Below are 22,821 nucleotides of genomic sequence, written 5' to 3' on the forward strand. Positions count from 1 at the left end.
AGTGCGAACATTGCGCATGCGTACTAAGCGGATTTTCACTGCGATGCGATGAAAAATACCGAGCTAACAACTCGGAATGAGGGCCATAGATTTTCATAATATTGCAAGAAGGCCTCAGATATAGCCTTTGCATCCACAGTTGAAGAATTTGGGCCAGTATGTAATTGAATTATGCGGGAAGGGGCTGAGTGAGACTGGACTAGATTGGCCAGCAATTTGCCTGATTTGTTACCACCACGGAAGAAATTATTTTGTTGTACATCATAGGAAAAACTTGCCCGTTCAGTGCATAGTGTGTCATTTAGTCGCTTTGCATCAATATAGGCTTGTCTATCGGAGAACCATACAACACCATAGCGTAATAAGCCACCATTAGAGCTCTACTAAGATCCTGTAACTGGGTGATGAATAATTTGCGCTTTCTAGAAACATATTCCATAATTTGGCCACAGACAACCGTCTTAGAAGCCAACCAAAACAAATTGATATAATTGACATGAACTACATTGTCATCTACGTAGTTAAGGAAGGCGCGAGTAAGAAATGTATGGAATGTATGGAAATCTGAGGAGTGTTCCAGATAAGCAGGGAATCGACAATTATAAGATCGAGGTATAGGGGTATCTAGGGTGACCGAGATCCAAATTGGGGCGTGGTCCAAAAGTAAAATGGGTTCTATTCTAGAATCAACAATATGATGTAAAAGAGAATCAGAAATTAGCCAAAAATCTAGTCTGGAGGAGGAGTGTTGGGGATGGGAATAAAACGCGTATTCACGAGCATCCGGGTAACGAATTCTCCAAGGGTCAGATAGTCTTAGGGAAGAGGTTAGTAGTGATAGCGAAGTAGGGGTGGTGATAATAGATGAACCAGGTGAGGAAGTTCTGTCCAGACCCACCTACTGAACACAGTTAAAATCTCCACCCAAGATAATCTCCCCATCCGCCCAGCCCTGTAATTTGGAAAAATGTCAGAAAAAAAGGACACATTAGGGCCATTAGGGGCATAAATAATATTAGCTACCGTATAATGGCCCTCATTCCGAGTTGATCGCTCGCAAGGCGATTTTAGCAGAGTTACACATGCTAAGCCGCCGCCTACTGGGAGTGAATCTTAGCTTCTTAAAATTGCGACCGATGTATTCGCAATATTGCGATTACTAACTACTTAGCAGTTTCAGAGTAGCTTCAGACTTACTCTGCCTGTGCGATCAGTTCAGTGCTTGTCGTTCCTGTTTTGACGTCACAAACACACCCAGCGTTCGCCCAGACACTCCCCCGTTTCCCCGGCCACTCCTGCGTTTTTTCCGGAAACGGTAGCGTTTTTTCCCGCACGCCCATAAAACGGCCTGTTTCCGCCCAGTAACACCCATTTCCTGTCAATCACATTACGATCGCCGGAGCGATGAAAAAGCCGTGAGTAAAAATACTATCTCCATTGTAAAATTACTTGGCGCAGTCGCAGTGCGAATATTGCGCATGCGTACTAAGCGGAATTTCACTGCGATGCGATGAAAAATACCGAGCGATCAACTCGGAATGAGGGCCAATATATATACAGTACTATGTATTTATTTTTAATTTCAAGAAAAGAAATTTACCTTACTGATCTACCAAGCTGTCAAGGATAGTAGAAGGAATGGATTTGTTGAGGATGGTCAAAACACCCCTGCGTTTAGATGTAAAAGAAGCTGCCCTATTCTCCCCAACTTATGAAGCAATAAAACTATAGATCAGATCACAAAACATTTTCTCTAACGTCCTAAGTGGATGCTGGGGACTCCGTAAGGACCATGGGGAATAGCGGCTCCGCAGGAGACTGGGCACAAAAGTAAAGCTTTAGAACTACCTGGTGTGCACTGGCTCCTCCCCCCATGACCCTCCTCCAAGCCTCAGTTAGATTTTTGTGCCCGAACGAGAAGGGTGCACACTAGGTGGCTCTCCTGAGCTGCTTAGTGAAAAGTTTAGTTTTAGGTTTTTTATTTTCAGTGAGACCTGCTGGCAACAGGCTCACTGCATCGAGGGACTAAGGGGAGAAGAAGCGAACTCACCTGCGTGCAGAGTGGATTGGGCTTCTTAGGCTACTGGACATTAGCTCCAGAGGGACGATCACAGGCCCAGCCATGGATGGGTCCCAGAGCCGCGCCGCCGGCCCCCTTACAGAGCCAGAAGACAGAAGAGGTCCGGAAAATCGGCGGCAGAAGACGTACTGTCTTCAACAAGGTAGCGCACAGCACTGCAGCTGTGCGCCATTGCTCTCAGCACACTTCACACTCCGGTCACTGAGGGTGCAGGGCGCTGGGGGGGGGCGCCCTGAGACGCAATAAAAACACCTTGGATGGCAAAAAATGCATCACATATAGCTCCTGGGCTATATGGATGCATTTAACCCCTGCCAGAATACATAGAAAAACGGGAGATAAGGCCGCCGATAAGGGGGCGGAGCCTATCTCCTCAGCACACTGGCGCCATTTTCCCTCACAGCTCCGTTGGAGGGAAGCTCCCTGGCTCTCCCCTGCAGTCACTACACTACAGAAAGGGTTAAAAAAGAGAGGGGGGGCACTAATTACGCGCAGTATTAAAGATACAGCAGCTATAAGGGGAAAAAGTGAAAACACTTATATAAGGTTATCCCTGTATATATATATAGCGCTCTGGTGTGTGCTGGCAAACTCTCCCTCTGTCTCCCCAAAGGGTTAGTGGGGACCTGTCCTCTATCAGAGCATTCCCTGTGTGTGTGCTGTATGTCGGTACGTTTGTGTCGACATGTATGAGGAGAAAAATGATGTGGAGACGGAGCAGATTGCCTGTAATAGTGATGTCACCCCCTAGGGGGTCGACACCTGAGTGGATGAACTGTTGGAAGGAATTACGTGACAGTGTCAGCTCTGTATAAAAGACAGTGGTTGACATGAGACAGCCGGCTACTCAGCTTGTGCCTGTCCAGACGTCTCATAGGCCGTCAGGGGCTCTAAAGCGCCCGTTACCTCAGATGGCAGATATAGACGCCGACACGGATACTGACTCCAGTGTCGACGGTGAAGAGACAAATGTGACTTCCAGTAGGGCCACACGTTACATGATGGAGGCAATGAAAAATGTTTTACACATTTCTGATAATACGAGTACCACCAAAAAGGGGTATTATGTTCGGTGAGGAAAAACTACCTGTAGTTTTCCTGAATCTGAGAAATTAAATGAGGTGTGTGATGATGCGTGGGTTTCCCCCGATAACAACTGATAATTTCTAAAATGTTATTGGCATTATATCCTTTCCCGCCAGAGGTTAGGGTGCGTTGGGAAACACCCCCTAGGGTGGATAAAGCGCTCACACGCTTGTAAGGGCTCTACCCTCTCCTGAGATGGCCGCCCTTAAGGATCCTGCTGATAGAAAGCAGGAGGGTATCCTAAAATGTATTTACACACATACTGGTGTTATACTGCGACCAGCAATCGCCTCAGCCTGGATGTGCAGTGCTGGGTTGGCGTGGTCGGATTCCCTGACTGAAAATATTGATACCCTAGATAGGGACAGTATATTTTTGCCTATAGAGCATTTAAAAGATGCATTTCTATATATGCGTGATGCACAGCGGAATATTTGCCGACTGGCATCAAGTCTAAGTGCGTTGTCCATTTCTACCAGTAGAGGGTTATGGACACGACAGTGGTCAGGTGATGCGGATTTCAAACGGCATTTGGAAAATCCACGTTTGTACCCCAGGTCGCCTCTCAACATGAGAAGACGCCGTATTATCAGGCGCAGTCTTTTCGTGGACAAAGGGGCAAAAGGTTCCTCATTTCTGCCCCGTGACAGAGGGAGAGGAAAAAGGCTGCAGAAATCAGCCAGTTCCCAGGAACAGAAACCCTCTCCCGCCTCTGCAAAGCCCTCAGTATGACGCTGGGGCTTTACAAGCAGAATCAGGCACGGTGGGGGGCCCGTCTCAATGAATTTCAGCGCGCAGTGGGCTCACTCGCAAGTAGACCCCTGGATCCTTCAGGTGATATCTCAGGGGTACAAATTGGAATTCGAGACGTCTCCCCCTCGCCGTTTCCTAAAGTCGGCTTTACCGATGTCTCCTTCTGACAGGGAGACAGTTTTGGAAGCCATTCACAAGCTGTATTCCCAGCAGGTGATAATCAAGGTACCCCTCCTGCAACAGGGAACGGGGTATTATTCCACACTGTTGTGGTACCGAAGCCGGACGGCTCGGTGAGACCGATTCTAAATCTAAAATCTTTGAACACTTACATACAGAGGTTCAAATTCAAGATTGAGTCACTCAGAGCAGTGATTGCGAACCTGGAAGAAGGGGACTACATGATGTCTCGGGACATCAAGGATGCTTACCTTCATGTCCAAATTTACCCTTCTCACCAAGGGTACCTCAGGTTTATGGTACAGAACTGTCACTATCAGTTCAGACGCTGCCGTATGGATGGTCCACGGCACCCCGGGTCTTTACCAAGGTAATGGCCGAAATGATGATATTCCTTCGAAGGAAGGGAATTTTAGTTATCCCTTACTTGGACGATTCCCTGATAAGGGTAAGATCCAGGGAACAGTTGGAGGTCGGTGTAGCACTATCTCAGGTAGTGTTGCGGCAGCACGATTGGATTCTCAATATTCCAAAATCGCAGCTGGTTCCGACGACTCGTCTTCTGTTCCTAGGGATGATCCTGGACACAGTCCAGAAAAAGGTGTTTCTCCCGGAGGAGAAAGCCAGGGAGTTATCCGAGCTAGTCAGGAACCTCCTAAAACCGAGCCAAGTCTCAGTGCATCAATGCACAAGGGTTCTGGGTAAAATGGTGGCTTCCTACGAAGCAATCCCATTCGGCAGATTCCACGCAAGAACTTTCCAGTGGGATCTGCTGGACAAATGGTCCGGGTCGCATCTTCAGATGCATCAGCGGATAACCCTGTCACCAAGAACAAGGGTGTCCCTCCTGTGTTGGTTGCAGAGTGCTCATCTTCTAGAGGGCCGCAGATTCGGCATTCAGGACTGGGTCCTGGTGACCACGGATGCCAGCCTGCGAGGCTGGGGAGCAGTCACACAGGGAAGGAATTTCCAGGGCTTATGGTCAAGCCTGGAGACATCACTTCACATAAATATCCTGAAGCTAAGGGCCATTTACAATGCTCTAAGCTTAGCAAGACTTCTGCTTCAAGGTCAGCCGGTGTTGATCCAGTCGGACAACATCACGGCAGTCACCCACGTAAACAGACAGGGTGGCACAAGAAGCAGGAGGGCAATGGCAGAAGCTGCAAGGATTCTTCGCTGGGCGGAAAATCATGTGATAGCACTGTCAGCAATTCCGGGAGTGGACAACTGGGAAGCAGACTTCCTCAGCAGACACGACCTCCACCCGGGAGAGTGGGGACTTCACCCAGAAGTCTTCCACATGATTATAAACCGTTGGGAAAAACTCGACAGGTATTGCGCCAGGTCAAGGGACCCTCAGGCAATAGCTGTAGACGCTCTGGTAACACCGTGGGTGTACCAGTCAGTGTATGTGTTCCCTCATCTGCCTCTCATACCCAAGGTACTGAGATTGATAAGATGGAGAGGAGTAAGCACTATATTCGTGGCTCCGGATTGGCCAAGAAGGACTTGGTAACCGGAACTTCAAGAGATGCTCACGGAGGATCCGTGGCCTCTACCTCTAAGAAGGGACCTGCTCCAGCAAGGACCCTGTCTGTTCCAAGACTTACCGCGGCTGCGTTTGACGGCATGGCGGTTGAACGCCGGATCCTGAAGGAAAAAAGGCATTCCGGATGAAGTCATCCCTATCCTGATCAAAGCCAGGAAGGATGTAACCGCAAAACATTATCACCGCATTTGGCGAAAATATGTTGCGTGGTGCGAGGCCAGTAAGGCCCGACGGAGGAAATTCAACTGGGTCGATTCCTACATTTCCTGCAAACAGGAGTGTCTATGGGCCTGAAATTGGGGTCCATTAATGTTCAAATTTCGGCCCTGTCAATTTTCTTCCAAAAAGAACTAGCTTCAGTCCCTGAAGTTCAGACGTTGTAAAAGGGGTACTGCATATACAGCCTCCTTTTGTGCCTCCAGTGGCACCTTGGGATCTCAATGTAGTTTTTGGGTTCCAAAAGTCACATTGGTTTGAACCACTTAAATCTGTGGAGTTAAAATATCTCACATGGAAAGTGGTCATGCTGTTGGCCCTGGCCTGGGCCAGGCGCGTGTCAGAATTGGCGGCTTTATCCTGTAAAAGCCCTTATCTGATTTTCCATTCGGACAGGGCGGAATTGAGGACTCGTCCTCAGTTTCTCCCTAAGGTGGTTTCAGCGTTTCACCTGAACCAACCTATTGTGGTGCCTGCGGCTACTAGGGACTTGGAGGACTCCAAGTTGCTAGACGTTGTCAGGGCCCTGAAAATATATGTTTCCAGGACGGCTGGAGTCAGAAAATCTGACTCGCTGTTTATCCTGTATGCACCCAACAAGCTGGGTGCTCCTGCTTCTAAGCAGACTATTGCTCGTTGGATTTGTAGTACAATTCAGCTTGCACATTCTGTGGCAGGCCTGCCACAGCCAAAAATCTGTAAATGCCCACTCCACAAGGAAGATGGGCTCATCTTGGGCGGCTGCCCGAGGGGTCTCGGCTTTACAACTTTGCCGAGCAGCTACTTGGTCAGGAGCAAATACATTTGTAAAATTCTACAAAATTGATACCCTGGCTGAGGAGGACCTGGAGTTCTCTCATTTGGTGCTGCAGAGTCATCCGCACTCTCCCGCCCGTTTGGGAGCTTTGGTATAATCCCCATGGTCCTGACGGAGTCCCCAGCATCCACTTAGGACGGTAGAGAAAATAAGAATTTACTTACCGATAATTCTATTTCTCGTAGTCCGTAGTGGATGCTGGGCGCCCATCCCAAGTGCGGATTGTCTGCAATACTGGTACATAGTTATTGTTACCAAAAAATCGGGTTATTGCTGTAGTGAGCCATCTTTTCTAGAGGCTCCTCTGTTATCATGCTGTTAACTGGGTTTAGATTACGAGTTGTACGGTGTGATTGGTGTGGCTGGTATGAGTCTTACCGGGGATTCAAAATCCTTCCTTATTGGGTACGCTCGTCCGGGCACAGTATCCTAACTGAGGCTTGGAGGAGGGGCATGGGGGGAGGAGCCAGTGCACACCAGGTAGTTCTAAAGCTTTACTTTTGTGCCCCGTCTCCTGCGGAGCCGCTATTCCCCATGGTCCTAACGGAGTCCCCAGCATCCACTACGGACTACGAGAAATAGAATTATCGGTAAGTAAATTCTTATTTTTAACTTTATAAGAACCCATGTGGATGCTCTAAGGAGTTGCTTCAATATGTGGTTGCTATGTATGTAATCAGGGGCGGATTGGCCACTGGGACAGATTCCAGTGCGCTGGTCCCCTGTGTCTGTGTTTCACTACTCTCCCTGTACTGTGCTGTATGTCAGGGACGTGCAGTCAGGGGAGGCAGGGGAGGCAGTGCCTCCCCTGTCAATAACGATTAAAATAATACAGAGAAGATACTTATGACACATATTCTGTGTCATAAGTATCTCCTTTAGCACTGATATTATTTTAATAATTTTTACCTTTATAAAAACAGTTGTAAATGTGCTTTGGAGGCACCATTCTCGGTGCCTCCCGCTGTCTATGTTAGAGGTCCGGAAGCGGGGGGCGGGGCCAAGCTCTGGGCAGTGAAAGCCCATTAAAAAATGCAGCAAAAGCGGCACTTACTAGAAGTGCCGCTTTGACTGACAGGGGCGTGCTCATAAGAAAGCACGCCCCTGTCACTAAGACACTGCTCCCTGCCTACAAGCTCCAGCAGTCAGGAGCCAGCTCACCCCCTCTCCTCCTCTCTTCGTGTGTGCACCCCTCCCCCCATGCAGCTAAGCTCCTCCTCGGTTGATGGCGCTGACTGACCTCGCTTTCCCTACCTTCTCTCCGCTGCCGCCGGTCCCCGCACGTTGTGACAGTTGAAGCGGGGCGCAGGGCATAGCCAAGAGTGCTGAGAAGAGGGAGAGCTGCTGCCGGGATCCTGGCTTCTGGCCCTGGTGAGTCCTAGCGCACGCGGGGAGCGTGGGTGGGGAGCAAGTAGGGAGAGCTGCAGCTCCTCTCAGGCCGAGACGCTGAGAGGAGGTGAGAGCGAGGCACATTTCAGCGGCGCTGTCACTGATATGCTCAGTCGCTCCCGGCCAGGGGGACAGGCTGCGGGTGGATGCGGCACCAGTATTTAGTAAAGTATGCCACATGAGTGCAGGGACCGAGGGGAGGAGGAGGGATGTCTGCAGTTCCCGGTTATGTCGCAGTTCTCTGGTTCCAGAATGTCGGTGTGTGTAGAGGAGATATCACAGCAGCATAAAAAAAAAACTACTCTATTTTTAAATGAATTACAGCGCAAAGTGAAATACCCATGATGTGAATTTAAATGATACATGAATACAAAGGGGACCAGTTCCCCTTCTTCAGGATAGCTGCATATTAGAGATGAGCGCCGGAAATTTTTCGGGTTTTGGTTTTGGGTTCGGTTCAGCGGCCGTGTTTTGGGTTCGACCGCGTTTTGGCAAAATTTAACCAAATTTTTTTTGTCGGATTCGGGTGTGTTTTGGATTCGGGTGTTTTTTTCCAAAAAACCTAAAAAACAGCTTAAATCATAGAATTTGGGGGTCATTTTGATCACAAAGTATTATTAACCTCAAAAACCATCATTTCCACTCATTTTCAGTCTATTCTGAATACCTCACAATATTATTTTTAGTCCTAAAATTTGCACCGAGGTCGCTGGATGACTAAGCTAAGCGACCCTAGTGGCCGACACAAACACCTGGCCCATCTAGGAGTGGCACTGCAGTGTCACGCAGGATGTCCCTTCCAAAAAACCCTCCCCAAACAGCACATGACGCAAAGAAAAAAAGAGGCGCAATGAGGTAGCTGTGTGAGTAAGATAAGCGACCCTAGTGGCCGACACAAACACCGGGCCCATCTAGGAGTGTCACTGCAGTGTCACGCAGGATGTCCCTTCCAAAAAACCCTCCCCAAACAGCACATGACGCAAAGAAAAAAAGAGGCGCAATGAGGTAGCTGTGTGAGTAAGATAAGCGACCCTAGTGGCCGACACAAACACCGGGCCCATCTAGGAGTGGCACTGCAGTGTCACGCAGGATGTCCCTTCCAAAAAACCCTCCCCAAACAGCACATGACGCAAAGAAAAAAAGAGGCGCAATGAGGTAGCTGTGTGAGTAAGATAAGCGACCCTAGTGGCCGACACAAACACCGGGCCCATCTAGGAGTGGCACTGCAGTGTCACGCAGGATGTCCCTTCCAAAAAACCCTCCCCAAACAGCACATGACGCAAAGAAAAAAAGAGGCGCAATGAGGTAGCTGTGTGAGTAAGATAAGCGACCCTAGTGGCCGACACAAACACCGGGCCCATCTAGGAGTGTCACTGCAGTGTCACGCAGGATGTCCCTTCCAAAAAACCCTCCCCAAACAGCACATGATGCAAAGAAAAATTAAAGAAAAAAGAGGTGCAAGATGGAATTGTCCTTGGGCCCTCCCACCCACCCTTATGTTGTATAAACAGGACATGCACACTTTAACCAACCCATCATTTCAGTGACCGGGTCTGCCACACGACTGTGACTGATATGACGGGTTGGTTTGGACCCCCACCAAAAAAGAAGCAATTAATCTCTCCTTGCACAAACTGGCTCTACAGAGGCAAGATGTCCACCTCATCATCATCCTCCGATATATCACCGTGTACATCCCCCTCCTCACAGATTATCAATTCGTCCCCACTGGAATCCACCATCTCAGCTCCCTGTGTACTTTGTGGAGGCAATTGCTGCTGGTCAATGTCTCCGTGGAGGAATTGATTATAATTCATTTTAATGAACATCATCTTCTCCACATTTTCTGGATGTAACCTTGTACGCCGATTGCTGACAAGGTGAGCGGCGGCACTAAACACTCTTTCGGAGTACACACTTGTGGGAGGGCAACTTAGGTAGAATAAAGCCAGTTTGTGCAAGGGCCTCCAAATTGCCTCTTTTTCCTGCCAGTATAAGTACGGACTGTGTGACGTGCCTACTTGGATGCGGTCACTCATATAATCCTCCACCATTCTTTCAATGTTGAGAGAATCATATGCAGTGACAGTAGACGACATGTCCGTAATCGTTGTCAGGTCCTTCAGTCCGGACCAGATGTCAGCATCAGCAGTCGCTCCAGACTGCCCTGCATCACCGCCAGCGGGTGGGCTCGGAATTCTGAGCCTTTTCCTCGCACCCCCAGTTGCGGGAGAATGTGAAGGAGGAGATGTTGACAGGTCGCGTTCAGCTTGACTTGACAATTTTCTCACCAGCAGGTCTTTCAACCCCAGCAGACTTGTGTCTGCCGGAAAGAGAGATCCAAGGTAGGCTTTAAATCTAGGATCGAGCACGGTGGCCAAAATGTAGTGCTCTGATTTCAACAGATTGACCACCCGTGAATCCTTGTTAAGCGAATTAAGGGCTCAATCCACAAGTCCCACATGCCTAGCGGAATCGCTCCGTGTTAGCTCCTCCTTCAATGTCTCCAGCTTCTTCTGCAAAAGCCTGATGAGGGGAATGACCTGACTCAGGCTGGCAGTGTCTGAACTGACTTCACGTGTGGCAAGTTCAAAGGGCATCAGAACCTTGCACAACGTTGAAATCATTCTCCACTGCGCTTGAGACAGGTGCATTCCACCTCCTATATCGTGCTCAATTGTATAGGCTTGAATGGCCTTTTGCTGCTCCTCCAACCTCTGAAGCATATAGAGGGTTGAATTCCACCTCGTTACCACTTCTTGCTTCAGATGATGGCAGGGCAGGTTCAGTAGTTTTTGGTGGTGCTCCAGTCTTCTGTACGTGGTGCCTGTACGCCGAAAGTGTCCCACAATTCTTCTGGCCACCGACAGCATCTCTTGCACGCCCCTGTCGTTTTAAAAAAAATTCTGCACCACCAAATTCAAGGTATGTGCAAAACATGGGACGTGCTGGAATTTGCCCATATTTAATGCACACACAATATTGCTGGCGTTGTCCGATGCCACAAATCCACAGGAGAGTCCAATTGGGGTAAGCCATTCCGCGATGATCTTCCTCAGTTGCCGTAAGAGGTTTTCAGCTGTGTGCGTATTCTGGAAAGCGGTGATACAAAGCGTAGCCTGCCTAGGAAAGAGTTGGCGTTTGCGAGATGCTGCTACTGGTGCCGCCGCTGCTGTTCTTGCGGCGGGAGTCCATACATCTACCCAGTGGGCTGTCACAGTCATATAGTCCTGACCCTGCCCTGCTCCACTTGTCCACATGTCCGTGGTTAAGTGGACATTGGGTACAACTGCATTTTTTAGGACACTGGTGAGTCTTTTTCTGACGTCCGTGTACATTCTCGGTATCGCCTGCCTAGAGAAGTGGAATCTAGATGGTATTTGGTAACGGGGGCACACTGTCTAGTTCCCTGTGAACTAACGGCGGATACCGGACGCACGTCTAACACCAACATAGTTGTCAAGGCCTCAGTTATCCGCTTTGCAGCAGGATGACTGCTGTGATATTTCATCTTCCTCGCAAAGGACTGTTGAACAGTCAATTGCTTACTGGAAGTAGTACAAGTGGGCTTACGACTTCCCCTCTGGGATGACCATCGACTCCCAGCAGCAACAACAGCAGCGCCAGCAGCAGTAGGCGTTATACGCAAGGATGCATCGGAGGAATCCCAGGCAGGAGAGGACTCGTCAGAATTGCCAGTGACATGGCCTGCAGGACTATTGGCATTCCTGGGGAAGGAGGAAATTGACACTGAGGGAGTTGGTGGGGTGGTTTGCGTGAGCTTGGTTACAAGAGGAAGGGATTTACTGGTCAGTGGACTGCTTCCGCTGTCGCCCAAAGTTTTTGAACTTGTCACTGACTTATTATGAATGCGCTGCAGGTGACGTATAAGGGAGGATGTTCCGAGGTGGTTAACGTCCTTACCCCTACTTATTACAGCTTGACAAAGGCAACACACGGCTTGACACCTGTTGTCCGCATTTCTGTTGAAATACTTCCACACCGAAGAGCTGATTTTTTTGGTATTTTCACCAGGCATGTCAGTGGCCATATTCCTCCCACGGACAACAGGTGTCTCCCCGGGTGCCTGACTTAAACAAACCACCTCACCATCAGAATCCTCCTGGTCAATTTCCTCCCCAGCGCCAGCAACACCCATATCCTCCTCATCCTGGTGTACTTCAACACTGACATCTTCAATCTGACTATCAGGAACTGGACTGCGGGTGCTCCTTCCAGCACTTGCAGGGGGCGTGCAAATGGTGGAAGGCGCATGCTCTTCACGTCCAGTGTTGGGAAGGTCAGGCATCGCAACCGACACAATTGGACTCTCCTTGTGGATTTGGGATTTCGAAGAACGCACAGTTCTTTGCGGTGCTTTTGCCAGCTTGAGTCTTTTCAGTTTTCTAGCGAGAGGCTGAGTGCTTCCATCCTCATGTGAAGCTGAACCACTAGCCATGAACATAGGCCAGGGCCTCAGCCGTTCCTTGCCACTCCGTATGGTAAATGGCATATTGGCAAGTTTACGCTTCTCCTCCGACAATTTTATTTTAGGTTTTGGAGTCCTTTTTTTACTGATATTTGGTGTTTTGGATTTGACATGCTCTGTACTATGACATTGGGCATCGGCCTTGGCAGACGACGTTGCTGGCATTTCATCGTCTCGGCCATGACTAGTGGCAGCAGCTTCAGCACGAGGTGGAAGTGGATCTTGATCTTTCCGCAATTTTGGAACCTCAACATTTTTGTTCTCCATATTTTAATAGGCACAACTAAAAGGCACCTCAGGTAAACAATGGAGATGGATGGATACTAGTATACAATTATGGATGGACTGCCGAGTGCCGACACAGAGGTAGCTACAGCCGTGGACTACCGTACTGTACTGTGTCTGCTGCTAATATAGACTGGTTGATAATGAGATGTAGTATGTATAAAGAAGAAAGAAAAAAAAAACCACGGGTAGGTGGTATACAATTATGGATGGACTGCCGAGTGCCGACACAGAGGTAGCTACAGCCGTGGACTACCGTACTGTACTGTGTCTGCTGCTAATATAGACTGGATGATAATGAGATGTAGTATGTATAAAGAAGAAAGAAAAAAAACCACGGGTAGGTGGTATACAATTATGGATGGACTGCCGAGTGCCGACACAGAGGTAGCTACAGCCGTGGACTACCGTACTGTACTGTGTCTGCTGCTAATATAGACTGGATGATAATGAGATGTAGTATGTATAAAGAAGAAAGAAAAAAAAAACCACGGGTAGGTGGTATACAATTATGGATGGACTGCCGAGTGCCGACACAGAGGTAGCTACAGCCGTGGACTACCGTACTGTACTGTGTCTGCTGCTAATATAGACTGGTTGATAATGAGATGTAGTATGTATAAAGAAGAAAGAAAAAAAAAACCACGGGTAGGTGGTATACAATTATGGATGGACTGCCGAGTGCCGACACAGAGGTAGCTACAGCCGTGGACTACCGTACTGTACTGTGTCTGCTGCTAATATAGACTGGATGATAATGAGATGTAGTATGTATAAAGAAGAAAGAAAAAAAAAACCACGGGTAGGTGGTATACAATTATGGATGGACTGCCGAGTGCCGACACAGAGGTAGCTACAGCCGTGGACTACCGTACTGTACTGTGTCTGCTGCTAATATAGACTGGATGATAATGAGATGTAGTATGTATAAAGAAGAAAGAAAAAAAAACCACGGGTAGGTGGTATACAATTATGGATGGACTGCCGAGTGCCGACACAGAGGTAGCTACAGCCGTGAACTACCGTACTGTGTCTGCTGCTAATATAGACTGGTTGATAATGAGATGTAGTATGTATAAAGAAGAAAGAAAAAAAAAAACACGGGTAGGTGGTATACAATTATGGATGGACTGCCGAGTGCCGACACAGAGGTAGCTACAGCCGTGGACTACCGTACTGTACTGTGTCTGCTGCTAATATAGACTGGATGATAATGAGATGTAGTATGTATAAAGAAGAAAGAAAAAAAAAACCACGGGTAGGTGGTATACAATTATGGATGGACTGCCGAGTGCCGACACAGAGGTAGCTACAGCCGTGGACTACCGTACTGTACTGTGTCTGCTGCTAATATAGACTGGATGATAATGAGATGTAGTATGTATAAAGAAGAAAGAAAAAAAAAACCACGGGTAGGTGGTATACAATTATGGATGGACTGCCGAGTGCCGACACAGAGGTAGCTACAGCCGTGAACTACCGTACTGTGTCTGCTGCTAGTATAGACTGGATGATAAATAATGATATAAAAAATATATATATATCACTACTGCAGCCGGACAGGTATATATTATATAATGATGGACCTGCTGGACACTGTCTGTCAGCAGAATGAGTTTTTTTAATTTTTATAGAATAAAAAAACACCACACAAGTCACACGACGAGTGTACTTTTTCAGGCAGACATTCAATCACAATATACTATACTGGTGGTCAGTGTGGTCAGGTCACTGGTCACAGTGGTCAGTGGTCGGTCACACTGGCAGTGGCACTCTGGCAGCAAAAGTGTGCACTGTTTAATATGTACTCCTGGCTCCTGCTATAACCTATAACTGCTCCCCAGTCTCCCCCAAAATTAAGCTGTGTGAGCACAGTCAGATATTATACATAGATGATGCAGCACACTGGGGTGAGCACAGATATGGTATGTGAGTGTGACTGAGTCACTGTGTATCGTTTTTTTCAGGCAGAGAACAAGAACAGAACGGATTATTAAATAATAATAAATTATAAAACTGCACTGGTGGTCAGGTCACTGGTCATCAGTCACTAGTATAACTCCTCCTAAGCTCCAGTAAGTAAATGAAGTGTCTCACTCTCACTCTCCTATCTATTTTAATTTCTAAACGGAGAGGACGCCAGCCACGTCCTCTCCCTATCAATCTCAATGCACGTGTGAAAATGGCCGCGACGCGCGGCTCCTTATATAGAATCCGAGTCTCGCGATAGAATCCGAGCCTCGCGAGAATCCGACAGCGTGATGATGACGTTCGGGCGCGCTCAGGTTAACCGAGCAAGGCGGGAAGATCCGAGTCGCTCGGACCCGTGTAAAAAAACATGAAGTTCGGGCGGGTTCGGATTCAGAGAAACCGAACCCGCTCATCTCTACTGCATATGTGAAAAAAATTTGAATAAATAGACATTACTGTATGCAGTTATCCTGAAGAAGGGGAACTGGTCCCCGAAACGTTGATATTGCACGTAATACACTGTCAAGATGAATTGAAGTCTCATAGTGCCGCCTCTTCTTTCTTGCGTTGTGTATTGGGATTCAGTCCCAGGAGAGGGCACCGGAGCAAGACAATACGTTTTAGGATAACTGGAGCGCAGAAGCTGCAGTGTGTATATGTATATGCTGTATGTACACACACATATATATATATATATATATATATATATATATATATACACACACTGCTCAAAAAAATAAAGGGAACGCTAAAATAACACATCCTAGATCTGAATGAATGAAATATTCTTATTAAATACTCTGTTCTTTACATAGTTGAATGTGCTGACAACAAAATCACACAGAAATTATCAATGGAAATTGCACTAAAATCAAATATTTGGAAACCCCCCCTCCAGAAATCCTGCATTTGCCCCTGTAATCTACCCGTGTGACTGCGTGTGGTGACCAGGAGACAGCCAGAGCCATGTCCCGGGACCCTGAAGCCGTGGCCAAGATCACAGAGAATACCTACAAGGTGAGGCGGGCACCGTGCAGCCAGGAAGTTGCATTATTGTTTATATAGATATGCACACGATAAGCCCCTGTAGCTGGCCTGGCCAACCTGTGGCTCTCCACCCACTACCCCTACCCCTCTTCGTCACCCTTTACCTGTCACTCCACTGCCTCTCTCCGTCACCCTCTCCCTGTCACCCACTGCATCTCCCTTGCATCACAGTCTCCTCTTCACCATCTCTCTCCTGTCACCCTCTGCCTTTCCAAGGCATCACCCTCTCCTCCTCATACGACCATGTCCCTTGTTGTGAGGCCACACCCTCATTGCAAGACCATATCCACTTTTCCGGGAGCATGCGTACCTTCAGCGCATGCAGGGACAGCGGCGGTAGCGGGCATCGGCGGGACACGGCAGACATTATGGCTGCAGTGCCTCACCAGCCACTGACCTCACCGCACGCCACTGCTGTATGTAGTGTGTGCTCCCTCCCTGTACTGTGCTGTAATGTAGTGTGTGCTCCCTCCCTGTACTGTGCTGTATGTAGTGTGTGCTCCCTCCCTGTACTGTGCTGTATGTAGTGTGTGCTCCCTCCCTGTACTGTGCTGTATGTAGTGTGTGCTCTCTCCCTGTACTGTGCTGTATGTAGTGTGTGCTCTCTCCCTGTACTGTGCTGTATGTAGTGTGTGCTCTCTCCCTGTACTGTGCTGTATGTAGTGTGTGCTCTCTCCCTGTACTGTGCTTTATGTAGTGTGTGCTCTCTCCCTGTACTGTGCTGTATGTAGTGTGTGCTCCCTCCCTGTACTGTGCTGTATGTAGTGTGTGCTCCCTCTCTGTACTGTGCTGTATGTAGTGTGTGCTCTCTCCCTGTACTGTGCTGTATGTAGTGTGTGCTCTCTCCCTGTACTGTGCTGTATGTAGTGTGTGCTCCCTCCCTGTACTGTGCTGTATGTAGTGTGTGCTCCATCCCTGTACTGTGCTGTATGTAGTGTGTGCTCCCTCCCTGTACTGTGCTGTATGTAGTGTGTGCCCCCTCCCTGTACTGTGCTGTATGTAGTGTGTGCTCCCTCCCGGTACTGTGCTGTATGTAGTGTGTGCTCCCTCCAGGGCCGGCGCTACCACTAGGCAGCTTTAGGCAGCTGCCTATGGGCGGCGACCACTGGAGGGCGGCACCGCACAGTGAATGAATGAAAGAAAGCTTCAGCTCAGCCAAACTCCTCCTATTCTGTAAGAGAGGAGGAGCAGCTCGTGGGCGCCCACCAAGCCTGTCTGTCTTCATCGTGAGTGACTGTGTGAGTCCTGTGGTCCCGAGTAATCCCACATACATTATCCTTACGAGCTGGCACTGTCTCAACTTAGTCCTACGTCATGATGCCCGCTCCGGCGTCCCCCCCTCCTCCTCCTCCTCTTGGGCTCAGTAAGCAGTTACCCACTGGTCCGCTCCGCTCTTTTTACCAGCTCCGACGCTCCCCCCCCACCATCGGCTCCTGCAACTTGTCCTCGCTCCCCCCTCTCCATGAGATCCCGCATCTGATCACCATTCCTGCTGCCTCCCTCGAGTCCTCCCACCCTCCTGCATCTTATCACGTGCTCCCCCCCACGGCTATTCGTCTCCCGCTGCCTCCCCCCCCCCCGCCTCCTGCATCTTGTCATCTGTTTTCCCCCACGGCTATTCGGCTCCCCTCGTGCCTCCCTCCCTCCTGCATCTGGTTACTTGCTGTTCCTCTTCCCCCCGCAATTCATTGTCTACCCCTACTCCTGCATCTTATTAGTAAATCTCCCCCCCCCCCCCCGCAATTCGGCTCCAGCATTTTGCCTCCCCTGCATCTTTCTACTAGATTCCCTCTCTCCCTCCCCCCCCCCCGCGCAATTCGGCTTCCGCATGTTACACCCCCCCCCCCCCCTGCATCGTGTTACTAGATCCCCCCCCCCCCCCCTCCTGCCTATAAGCCGGCAGACAGCGTCCCTTTTTACACTTTTCCCCTTTTTACACATTATGGCAGACAGTATCCCCTTTTTACACATTACGGCAGACAGCGTCCCTTTTTACACATTACGGCGGACAGCGTCCCCTTTTTACACATTATGGCGAACAGCGTCCCCTTTTTACACATTGTGGCAGACAGAGTCCCCTTTTTTATACATTACGGCAGACAGCGTCCCCTTTTTACATATTACGGCAGACAGCATCCCCTTTTTACACATTACGGCAGACAGCGTCCCCTTTTTACACATTATGGCGGACAGTGTACCCTTTTTACACATTATGACAGAGTCCCCTTTTTTGCACATTACGGCAGACAGCGTCCCCTTTTTACACATTACGGCGGACAGCGTCCCCTTTTTACACATTATGGCAGACAGCGTCCCCTTTTTACACATTACGACGAACAGCGTCCCCTTTTTTTTACACATTACGGCAGATAGCGTCCCCTTTTTTTACACATTACGGCGGACAGCATCCCCTTTTTGCACATTATGGCGGACAGCGTCCCCTTTTTACACATTACAGCAGACAGCGTCCCCTTTTTACACTTTACGGCAGACAGCGTCCCTTTTTACACTTTTCCCCTTTTTACACATTACGGCAGACAGTGTCCCCTTTTTACACATTACGGCAGACAGCGTCCCTTTTTACACATTACGACGGACAGAGTCCCCTTTTTTACACATTACGGCAGACAGCGTCCCCTTTTGTACACATTACGGTGGACAGCGTCCCCTTTTTACACATTATGGCGGACAGCGTCCCCTTTTTACACATTATGGCAGGTAGAGATCCCTTTTTTACACATTGTGGCAGACAAAGTCCCTTTTTTTACACATTACGGCAGACAGCATCCCCTTTTTACACATTACGGCAGACAGTGTCCACTTTTTACACATTACGGCAGACAGCGTCCCTTTTTACACATTACGACAGACAGAGTCCCCTTTTTTACACATTACAGCAGACAGCGTCCCTTTTTACACATTACGGCGGACAGTGTCCCCTTTTTACACATTATGGCGGACAGCGTCCCCTTTTTACACATTATGGCAGGTAGAGATCCCTTTTTTACACATTGTGGCAGACAGAGTCCCCTTTTTTAAACATTACGGCAGACAGCGTCCCCTTTTTACACATTACGGCAGACAGCGTCCCCTTTTTAGACATTACGGCAGACAACGTCCCCTTTTTTACACATTAGAGCAGACAGTCCCCCTTTTTTTTTACACATTACGGCAGCTACAGCCCCCTTTTACACATTATGGCAGGTAGAGTGCTTTACACCCCCCCTCTACTCTTAGGGTGTAGTGTGTAGTGTAGTGTAGTGCAATGTGTAGTGTAGTGTAGTGTGTAGTGTAGTGTAGTGCAGTGTCAGCCACTTACATGATTTCTTCTTCCGGCTGCAGGCTCCTGACCCGGCGCTCCCTCGTTCTGTACATTGCACTGCAGGCCAAGAGGAGTGGGGGGGCAGCGAGAGCTCAGCAGCCAGCACGGGGGTCCAGGAGAGGAAGCAGGCTATTGAGCACAGTGGGCACTAAGGGAGCGGGGGGCGCGGGAGCGCAGCTGAGTTCGCGGGGGTTAAGGGGGGGCGAGACAGCGCAGCAGACAGAGGCTCCCGCTGGTCCTGCAAGAGCGGATCGGGAATGGGAGGAGCGGCTGTGAGCAGCGGGGATATGCGGCTACTCGGAATGGGGGCATCTGACTGCCCATCCATTCAAGTCCTCCCCCTGCCACTGTCCAATGATTGACAGGGGTGTGCCTTGATGTGAGCTCAAGGCACAGCCCCTGTCAATGAGGCAGATCTGCTGGTGCCGCAGCTCATTCAATTTTCAATGGGCTTTTCCAGCCCGTGATTTGGCTCCGCCCCCTGCCCGCCCCCCTCTTCAGACACTTCACTATTGTCACTGGGATAGAGATTTAGCTATTGTCTTAGGTTAAAAATGATTAAAATAATACAAAGTATAATGTGTTATTATCTTTGTATTATTTTAATTATTATAGTGCCTCCCCTGACTGCACGTCCCTGCCTGTGAGCACACCCAACATTCTGTCTGGTTTAAGACCTTACCCACTAATGAGTGGTAATCACTCAACGGATGTCGGTTCATGTCGATATTAATATTGGACTGACATGCACCCATCTTCGACTATGTTCTCACAATTCCTACAAATACAATATTCATCAGACTATAACCCCTCACATTGCCTCTGAGCTCCGTGGCTACCAGAGCGCTTACTGATACCAGCCTTTACTAAAGTGATGTGCTGCTCCTGAGATCCTACAAATCCGTACTCGCCATCAGAACCCATTCCAGATCCTTGCTCGACATCTCTGGGACCCTCACCAAAACAGATTGTCCTGAGCAAGAACAGAATTACCAGGAAAACCCTAAAAAGCAGTCTCTTGAGGTAGATCCATTTAGTTAGGGAAAGAGAAGGAAAATGAGAAGGGGGAGAGAGAGAAAAGGGCAGTGGGAGGTGAAAAAAGAAAACTGGTACGACAACCGTCTTTGATCTTGTTGTTCTCCGCGCTCAGGTGCCGTTTCAACAGTCCTGCCTCTCAGCTTTCCCGGGAACAAACACTCTAGTGATACGAGGTTCTCTTCACCTTGCTCTTTGTCACGAGTTTTCTCCGGGTCAGCGACCTTCTTGCAGTGGGACGAGTGGACCCAAGTCTCTCTTTCGGCGACCTTTAGTGCTGTTGTGCTGGTTAACAAGACTTGATACGGTCCTTCCCACCTGTCTATGAGGCAACCTGAGCGTAAAATTTTTTGAATCATCACATAATCCCCAGGCTCAATGTCATGACAATTACTGTTCGGTAGGTCAGGAATCACCAACTTTAGATTTCTTTGTTGATTTCTCAGCTGCCGGCTCATCCGTTATTTCGTTATTGCATTTCAAATCATCCTGGGGGTCTATCATTACATGAGGTTGTCGACCAAAAAGAATTTCAAAGGGTGATAAGTTAAGCGGTGACCTGGGAGTGGTTCTGATGCTGTACAACACTAGTGGCAAAGCTTCTGGCCACAGCAATCCAGTTTCAGCCATCACTTTGCTCAGCTTATTCTTAATAGTGCCGTTCATTCTTTCCACCTTCACACTCACCTGTGGCCGGTACAGAGTATGCAGCTTGCTATAATTCCCATCAGTTTGCACATGACCTGAAAGACTTCACCTGTAAAATGGGTACCCCTATCACTTTCAGTCATTCTAGGGATACCATATCTGCACACAAATTCCTGCACAATTTTCTTTGCAGTGAACACAGCAGTATTTGTGGCAGCGGGGAATGCTTCTACCCAGTTGGAAAACACATCAGTACATATTAATACATATTTCAAATTCCTACAGGGTGGTAACTGTATGAAGTCGATTTGTATTACCTGAAAAGGTCAGTCTGTAGGAGGGATATGGGATGGCCCTGTTGGTATTGCCTTACCAATATTCTTCCTCAAGCAAGTAAGACATGTCATTGCTTTCTTGCCTGCATGAGAAGAGAATCCTGGCACACTCCAGTAGGCTCTTACCAGCTTGCACATACCCTCCTTGCCCAGATGAGTCAGACCGTGTGCCGCCTCAGCTAGACTTGGAAGATATGCTCTGGGGGACACTGGCTTACCGTGTCCATCTGTCCAATGTCCTGAGGACTCCTGACCATATCCCTTCGCCTTCCAGACTGCCTTTTCCTGTAGGGAACACAAATTTTGAATTTAAATTTAATTATTTCATGTTGTCAGTTGTGTGAAGTAAAAAAAAAACATCTCTGGATGAGAGAAGAGAGGGAAAATGAAAAAGAAAATGTCAGGTTTGCCATTCACCAACAGGCCGTCACACCATCATGCATATCAGTGTCTGTACACAATCTCCCTTCACCAGTATTCCCATTCTCCACCCTTTGTGCATGACAAGGCACACTGCAGTAATACTGGTGTCATCCTGTTGGTGAGATATACTGGGTTTGGGCAGAACTCTGAAGGACCGAGTAGGCATGTGGTGTATGAACTGTAATCGGGTCCATGTACTGGACCACCCTGTGTGGACGAAAAAGATGAAGAGGCAATTGTGGAGAAACAGACTAGAAGTTGGTGACAGGTAAGTTTGTAGAGGTAAAGAAGATTTTATAAAATTTGACAACTGGATTGGGCACTACGGGGAAGTGATTCTCTACTTGGTCTACTCCCCTTAAAAAAATTCTATGTGTGCTGCATCTCTACTGGGACTATCCCAGCCATCAATCCAGTGTCCTGTCCATCCTAAGTTCATACGGAACCTGGTATTTTAACGAGACATTTTCCTCTACTTGTGATGGACATGAATCTAGAACAGTGAAATGCAACATTTGTTACGTTCTTAGTGCTCAGAATAACAAAGGTATTGAGTGGCAGTCCAGAGCACAAAAACGTGACGCTGAAATAATGGCAAGGTGTAATTATAACCCCTAGCAACCTAACTCTGTTGTTTCACCCGCGTGGTCCATCTATGCCTGCGAGACTATGTGTTCTTGGGCCCACGGCAGCCGCGTTTGAAGGGCGGATTAGGTCTGCCCAACTCCGATGCCCCCCGGTCTTAGTATGAGACAAGGCATAAACGGAGACGGGATGATAACAAGGGGACCTCTAACTAAACACAAGCCAGAGCTAGGGGCTACTACTGAACTACAAAATAACAGTATGTACGGCACGGCGGCCAAAGGAAAAGGAAACCAAAGTATACCATCCAAACTAGAGATGAGCGGGTTCGGTACCTCTGAATCCGAACCCGCCCGAACTTCAGGTTTTTTACACGGGTCCGAGCAGGCTCGGATCTTCCCGCCTTGCTCGGCTAACCCGAGCGCGCCCGAACGTCATCATCACGCTGTCGGATTCTCGCGAGGCTCGGATTCTATCGCGAGACTCGGATTCTATATAAGGAGCCGCGCGCCGCCGCCATTTTCACACGTGCATTGAGAGTCATAGGGAGAGGACGTGGCTGGTGTCCTCTCCGTTTAGAGAAGAGAGAGACACAGTATTTTGGGGAG

Source organism: Pseudophryne corroboree, chromosome 4, assembly GCF_028390025.1.
Source record: "Pseudophryne corroboree isolate aPseCor3 chromosome 4, aPseCor3.hap2, whole genome shotgun sequence".
In the NCBI taxonomy this organism is placed as follows: Eukaryota; Metazoa; Chordata; class Amphibia; order Anura; family Myobatrachidae; genus Pseudophryne; species Pseudophryne corroboree.